The following is an 8,186-nucleotide window of genomic DNA, read 5'->3' as shown; positions in this document are numbered from 1 at the left end:
GACAGTCGTGAAGAGGGCACAACAACCCCTTTTCCCCCTCAGGAGACTGAAAAGATTTGGCATGGGTCCCGAGATCCTCAAAACGTTCTAGAGCTGCATCATCGAGAGCATCCTGACCGGTTGCATCACCACCTGGTATTGCAACTGCTCGGCATCCGACCATAAGGCGCTACAGAGGGTAGTGCGTACGGCCCAGTACATCACTGGGGCCAAGCTTCCGGCCATCCAGTGTCAGAGGAAGGCCCCAAAAATTGTCAAAGACTCCAGTCACCCAAGTCATCGACTGTTCTTTACACTACTGCTACTCACTGTTTATTACCTATGCATAGTCACTTTATCCCTACCTCGACTCATCTGTACCCCCGCACATTGACTCGGTACCGGTACCCCCTGTATATAGCCTCGTTATTGTTATTTTATTGTGTTACTTTTYATTTTATTGTTTACTTTAGTCTATTTAGTCAATATTTCTTGAACCTCATTGTTGGTTAAGGGCTTGTAAGTAAGCATTTCACGGTAAGGTCTACACCCGTTGTAGTCGGTGCATGTGACAAATACAATTTGATTTGATTATTTTTTTATTTATTTTGTTTGAGATGTTTTAGAATTTGTTTGACTTTTGAAAACGTGTTCTTTTTTGGGAGGTGGRGGGCAATACAGTTTATTTGTGTTTTTTTTTATTTTTAACTCGGACAAAACAGAGATGCTTGTTCTAGGTCCCAAGAAACAAAGAGATCTTCTGTTAAATCTGACAATTAATCTTGATGGTTGTAAAGTCGTCTCAAATAAAACTGTGAAGGACCTCGGCGTTACTCTGGACCCTGATCTCTCTTTTGACGAACATATCAAGACTGTTTCAAGGACAGCTTTTCTCCATCTACGTAACATTGCAAAAATCAGACATTTTCTGTCCAAAAATGATGCAGAAAAATTAATCCATGCTTTTGTTACTTCTAGGTTAGACTACTGCAATGCTCTACTTTCCGCTACCCGATAAAGCACTAAATAACTTCAGTTAGTGCTAAATACGGTCTGCTAGAATCTGATAGAACCAAAAAAAATTATCATATTACTCCAGTGCTAGCCTCCCTACACTGGCTTCTGTTAAGGCAAGGGCTGATTTCAAGGTTTTACTGTTAACCTACCAAGCGTTACATGGGCTTGCTCCTACCTATCTTTCCGAGTTGGTCTGCCGTACATACCTACACGTACGCTACGTCACAAGACGGCAGGCCTCCTAATTGTCCTAGAATTTCTAAGACAACAGCTGGAGGCAGGGTGTCTCTATAGATCTCCATTTTTTATGGAATGGTCTGCCTACCATGTGAGAGACACAGACTCGGTCTCAACTTTAAGTCTTTAATGAAGACTCATTCTCTCAGTAGGTCTATGATTGAGTGTAGTCTGGCCAGGAGTGTGAAGGTGAACGGAAGGCTCTGGAGCAAGAACCGCCCTTGCTGTCTCTGCCTGGCCGGTTCCCCTCTCTCCACTGGGATTCTCTGCCTCTAACCCTATTACAGGGGCTGAGTCACTGGCTTACTGGTGCTCTTTCATGCCGTCCCTAGGAGGGGTGCGTCACTTGAGTGGGTTGAGTCACTGACGTGATCTTCCTGTCTGGGTTGGCGCCCCCCCTTGGGTTGTGCCTGTCTTCTGTCTTATCCGGTGTMCTGTGTGAATTTAAGTATGCTCTCTCTAATTCTCTCTTTCTTTCTCTCTCTCGGGGGACCTGAGCCCTAGGACCATGCCTCAGGACGACCTGACATGATGACTCCTTGTGATGACTCAAAGTGATTAGAAACATATGTTGGAAAAATGGAAACCAAGCTATCTAGCTAGCTACAGTGCCTACCAAAGTTGTCCGGTGAGTGTCTAACTGATTAATTAAACTTCCTAATAAACTTTAACATGTTATTAGCTAAAGTATGCCTAGTTAGCAATGTCATGTTTTATGGGATAGAGTGAAACCCATTTTGTTGGTTTCATTCTGTCATCGCCACTGACTGACTGGTGCTGAGCTAGCTAACGTTAATCTTAATATCAGATTTTTTTCACAATTTATGTGATAGGTAGTTCACTTGCTTAAGCACTATTTTATCTTAATAATTTGCTGTCTTACTGCATATTGACATGCATATTGGTATTATGTTAGCTAGCACAACAGCTAAGGTACTGTAGCTAGCAACAATATGAGTTGATTTGACATAAGAGCAAAACATTTGTAGATGGATACACTTCCCATACCCGTGGTGTCGGAAGAGGCTGTATTGGCAGGTTGGGTTGTTGTTGATGATGGGTAATTGAGGTTGGCCTATGGATATTTGACCCAGCCAGTGGGTTAATTCTCCCGCCACCAGCGCGTGAAATCCACTAGGATATTTGCAAGTGTTCTAGTGCAACCGAGTGACTGACGAGGGGAAAACGGATAACGTTATTTCGACATGCTAAGTGTGTTTTGGCCGACTGAAAACAGTAAGTAACAAACGTTACGAATTATGAATTTGATGGTCATTCAGGTTAAATAGGTTGTCCTGTCATAATTAGGTAGCTAGCTAACGTTATYTTGAGAGTTAGCAAGCTAACGACCTTTAGCTACCTAGCCATTTCTGTGCTAATATCTCTGGTTGTGGTGACGTTAGCCTCGCGACCATGYTCGCGACGCTAGCTTACTGAAGTGTTGTCGCGGATATAACTAAATGTACCTTTTTGTCAACCTATGGCTAGCTAGCTGACTATGTCATTGTCTGTAATGACAGCTATCTAAAGTTAGCTAGCTAAGTCTGACACTTCTAGACTGTGTCGGACACTGTTTCACTTGTTAGCTAAGTTATCGTAACTAGATTTTACTTATTCTCCATCTGGGTTAATTTAACCAAGCTATCTGGAAGGCTTATCTCATGCTTGCATGGTGATTGAGTTAGCTACTGTTACTGTACTGGTTTTGAATGGTTTCTGATAATGGCAGCTTTAGTCAGACTTGTGAAGTTGAGGATGGATGCAAATTCTGTTAGCTAGCTAATGTTAAAGTTTACATTCAATTTGATGTAACTTATAACTTATTTTAGCTAGCTATGTTTCTAACATTTTAGTTTTGCATTGACAGCTTTGTGAAGATATTCTGAATGAGTGGAACCTGGCCTCATTGATTCCAAAATTTGAGGGTAAGTAAAACTGAACATTTCCAGAGATTTTGGGGGAAACAAACACAGATTTTCATTGACCCTGTGGTAAACAGAATCTACGTCTTCAACACTGTCATCGATAACCAATAGTACTACCTTAATGGAAACGTTAAAGACTTAACTTCACCAGAGACTTAAGAACCATGCAGCCACTTTGAGACTAGATACATTACATGAACAGCTACTGTAGATAGTCTGGCCTTCATTTTTCCATACTTGCTTTATTTGTCATTTGCACAGATATTCTGTCACAGTGACCAACCTGACACACAAATCAAATCCCATTTTATTGGTCGCATATACATATTTAGCAGATGTTATTGTGGGTGTAGTGTTCCAAGCTCCAACAGTGCAGTAATGTCTAACAATACATGCATCTAAAAGTAAAAACATTTAATTAAGAAATATAGAAAATATTAGTATAAGCAATGTCGGAGTCTGAAGTATGAATATTATTTATACATCGGACTCTGACATTGCTCATACTAATATTTCCAAGTGTCTTTATTCCATTCTTTCACTTTCAGATGTGTGTATTGTTAGATATTACTGYACTGTTGGAGCTTGGAACACATGTGTGATGGGGTGTATAGATGTTGTGGACATATACTACATATTTTATTCATATATATACACTGTATCTAAATATGTGTATAGAACAGTATACAGTGCATTCGGAAAGTATTCAGACCCCTTGACGTTTTCACACAATACCCCATAATGACGAGGCAAAAAGAAAATACTTTATTCACATAAGTATTCAGACCTTTTGCTATGAGACTAAATTAAGCTCAGCTGYATCCTGTTTCCATTGATCATCCTTGAAATGTTTCTACAACTTGATTGGAGTCCACCTGAGRTAAATTCAATTGATTGGACATGCTTTGGAAAGGCACACATTTGTATAAGGTCCCACAGTTGACAGTACATGGCAGAGCAGAAACCAAGCCATGAGGTCGAAGGAATTGTCCTTAGAGCTCCGAKACAGGATTGTGTTGAGGCACAGATCTGGGTAAGGGTTCTAAAAAATGTCTGTAGTATGGAAGGTCCCCAAGAACACAGTGGCCTTCATCATTCTTAAATGGAAGAAGTTTGGAACCACCGGGGCTCTTCCTAGAGCTGGCTGCCCGGCCAAACTGAGCAATCGGGGGAGAATGGCCTAGGTCAGGGAGGTGACCAAAAACCCAATGGTCACTCTGACAGAGTTCCTCTGTGGAGATGGGAGAACCTTCCAGAAGGACAACCATCTCTGCAGCACTCCACCAATCAGGCCTTTATTGTAGAGTGGCCAGATGGAAGCCACTCCTCAGTAAAAAAAAGCACATGACAGGCTGCTTGGATTTTGCCAAAAGGCACCTAAAGAGACTCAGACCATGAGAAACAAGATTATCTGGTCTGTTGAAACCAAGATTGAACTATTTGGCCTCAGTGCCAAGCATCACATCTGGAGGAAACCTGGCACCATCCCTACAGTGAAGCATGGTGGTGGCAGCATCATGGTGTGGGRATGTTTTTCAGCAGCAGGGACTGGGAGACTAGTCAGGATCGAGGGAAAAATGAACAGATCAAAGTACAGAGATCCTTGATGAAAACCTGCTCCAGAGCGCTCAGGACCTCAGACTGGGGTGAAGGTTCACCTTCCAACAGCACAAGGACCCTAAGCACACAGCCAAGACAACACAGGAGTAGCTTCGGGACAAGTCTCTGAATGTCCTTGAGTGGCCCAGCCAGAGCCTGGACTTGAACCCGATCGAACATCTCTGGAGAGCCCTGAAAATAGCTGTGCAGCGATGCTCCCCATCCAACCTGACAAAGCTTGAAAGGATCTGCAGAGAAGAATGGGAGAATCTCCCCCAAATACAGGTGTACCAAGCTTGTAGCAGCAGACCCAAGAAGATTCAAGGCTGTAATCGCTGCTAAAGGTGTTTCAACAAAGTACTGAGTAAAGGGTCGGAGTACTTATGTAAATGTCATATTTCAATTGTCTTTTTTATACATTTCTTAACCTGTTTTTGCTTTGTCATTATGAGGTTTTGTGTGTAGATTTATGAAAAGCGATTACATACATTTTTAGAATTAACCTAACAATGTAGAAAAAGTGAAGGGGTCTGAATATTTTCCGAATGCACTTTATATACAGCAATAGTTTAATAGGATGGCCGTGACTAGAAAACAGTATATACATATGAAAGGGGTTAAACAGTATGTAAACATTATTAAAGTGACCAGTGTTCCATGTCTATGTACACAGGGCAGCAGCCTCTAAAGTGCAAGGTACTGGGTGGAAGCYGGCTAGTGATGACTATTTAAGTCTGATGGCCTTGAGACAGAAGCTGTTTTTCAGTCTCACGATTCTAGCTTTGATGCACCTCGCCTTCAGGATGATCACGGGGTGAACAGGCCTTGATCCGGGTGGCTGAGGTCCTTGATGATCTTCTTGTCCATCCTGTGACACCGGGTGCTGTAGATGTCCTGAAGGGCATGAGTTGGACTGCAGAGTGAAGGAACAGCAGCCAATAAGTGCTCAGCATATGTGGAAACTCCTAAGACTGTTGGACACATTCCAGGTGAAGCTGGTTAAGAGAATGCGAAGAGTGTGCAAAACTGTCAAGGCAATGGGTGGCTACTTTTGATGTAATTTCTTTTTTTCTTTTTTTTTTACTACATGATTCCATATGTTATTTCTTAGTTCTGATGTCTTCGCTATTGTTCTACAATGTGGAAAATAGTTTAAAAAAAGAAACCCTTGAATGAGTAGGTGTGTCTAAACTTTTGACTAGTACTGTGTGTGTGTGTGTGTGTGTGTGTGTGTGTTCTAAATTAACCTACTAAAACTCACGGACGATTAGTAAAGCTTAAACCAAGTTTATTCACCAATTGTCATACAGCTCCATAAGACAAATACATGGTTTCACCAGTGGGGGTGTGTGTAATATATATATACACCCACCCCCCAAACATTCCATCTTTATTGCTATGGCAGGAAATTAAGTGACGCGGTCCATAAACTGTTCCTTCTCCCTTTTTGTAACCTGACCTCGACCCCCCCTCACTAAACCACATCTCTCCACCCATTTCAGTGCCTGCCACGTGATTGCACTTCCTTTACTCAATACATTCCCCCTACAGATATACAAACTAGACTATGGCACTCAGTATTTAAATAGGATACTTGATAATTAACAATATTTCAAGTTTAGAACTCATCCCACGGCTGGTTGGACTGGATGATACAGTGCTGGTGGAACGCAATGGCTGGCAACAATACCTCACTCCGTACTTTAGGCAGGTGCCACAAATCAAGCAGTACCAGCACTTCAGGTGAATATCATTGTCATTGTATGAGGTTATTCTTTTTATCTAAACTTGGGAGGTGAATTGATGTTATGCAAGGTTGTAATGTTTAAATTTTTTTCCGTTATTTCCTGTTTTACAGCTTCGATGCTTTGGAGCCTGGTGTTGTTGCCAAGGAGCGTTCTGACTCAGTCGGGGCCAGGTTTCAGCTGCAGCGCAGCGCTGACATCCTTTCACCTCTAGATGGTCTGCCTGTACTGGACTGTATACAGCTAGACAAAAACTAATCTTTCTGAGAAGATCAAGGAGTTTTGTGACGAAGAGGCTATGGACATCACATGCCATTCACCAAAGTCGAGAGCTGGACAGAAACATGCTCCGAATATCGATTCCCTTGTTCATGCGTGGTTCGGACGGACCAGTTCATCACTGGGGGCGAGTTCCCAGTAATCAGCACTCTGCACTGCCTCTATTCACTTGACTCTCCTAACACACGCCATATGTTGCTTCTACTTTTTTTTATCAAGATGCTCAGCCACTTTACCCCTGATTTATATGCATATAACTACCTCTATCACTGATCGTTATTGATATTCTTGTACACACAATATATAATTTGGTTCTTTCTCTACTGGCATTGACAATTGTGTCACTATAAAGAAAAAAAAGAATCTATCTTTGATATTGCTACTATGCAAGTAACCATTTCGCCGTACTGTTTATACCTTCTGTAGAGACCCATCCACTTAGCAAGATGTGCCTGGTGATTATAGCATTTCTTTCACATGACCCATCAATTTAAACAAGTGTGTCTGGGTAAGCATCATCTAATATTTCTAAAAATATTTTTCTGGACACTTTCTGCTTGCCTGGAATTYTTCATTATTGTAGGCTACTACTTTTACTACTTAGTCTTAACAGTGAGTAGTATAGTAAAGATTAAGCACATGACCTCACATGTGAATCCTTAAAGAAATAGGTGGGGCTGGCTTAAGCGGTTGGGAACAATGCTGAATGGGTGTAGACAAAGAAGAGTATTCCAGTAGGTTTACCAAAACATTMAAGGGCCATTTTCTCAAAAATGGGATTACAAGTTTCAACTTTCGAAGCGGAATTTCTTCCCATTGTTCCTTAAATGCAGTATTATATACCATTTTGTAGCTCTGTGTCTCTGCTGTTATCCAATGTAACAATAAATAAACACTATTTAAAATTTTGCTAAGGCCTAAGCAAGGCGGTCGGTCACAAATGTACTATTTTCACATACTCAATGCCTACTATTTAGAACCAAATGCGGTTATCTGTACACAGCCAATGCTTATTTTCTTAGGTCATATGTCACAAGCCGGCTCATAGCCTGTGACAAAAATGAGGGGACACGAACAACAGGTATAGGCCAATTAAAAGTGTTCTTTATTATAAACAAAACTATTAACTTTAAACTAAGAAAAAGGAATGAGGTGTGGAAGTATCATAATGTAAGGTGTATGTAAAGTGCATGGATGCGTGAATATGTGTGTGTGAACATGACTGAGTGAAAACTATGCAAAACTACAAAGGAACAAACAAATCATGAGCATACCTGGAGGAGCAGAGAGAGAGAGAGAGAGAGAGATTAGTGACAGTTTAAATACTTAGAGCCCAGGTGACTCCAATCACTAACGACCCTCCTCTGCCTGCAGGAGGAACCGCCCCTGCACTGCAGAGGAGGAG

The 8,186-nt window shown here is 41.5% G+C and overlaps 1 long non-coding RNA gene across 4 annotated transcripts; it reads left to right on the top strand.

Annotated features, from left to right (window-relative positions):
- The first annotated feature begins 1,472 nt into the window (after positions 1–1,472).
- LOC111949777 (uncharacterized) lies at positions 1,473–7,690 on the top strand. 4 transcript variants are annotated; one of them, XR_011473805.1, is made up of 5 exons: positions 1,473–1,861; positions 3,101–3,158; positions 5,431–5,813; positions 6,380–6,500; positions 6,616–7,690. It is a non-coding gene; the product is annotated as an uncharacterized lncRNA (long non-coding RNA). The 4 variants fall into 4 exon arrangements; XR_011473804.1 differs by having other exon boundaries at positions 1,475–1,861; positions 5,431–5,746; positions 6,375–6,500; XR_002875391.3 differs by having other exon boundaries at positions 1,477–1,861; positions 5,431–5,746.
- Positions 7,691–8,186: the final 496 nt, after the last annotated feature.

The sequence above is a fragment of the Salvelinus sp. IW2-2015 genome, linkage group LG22 (genome assembly GCF_002910315.2).
Source record: "Salvelinus sp. IW2-2015 linkage group LG22, ASM291031v2, whole genome shotgun sequence".
Taxonomy (NCBI): domain Eukaryota; kingdom Metazoa; phylum Chordata; class Actinopteri; order Salmoniformes; family Salmonidae; genus Salvelinus; species Salvelinus sp. IW2-2015.
The sequence above is the reverse complement of the archived record's forward strand: the minus strand, read 5'-3'. Positions and strand labels throughout refer to the sequence as shown.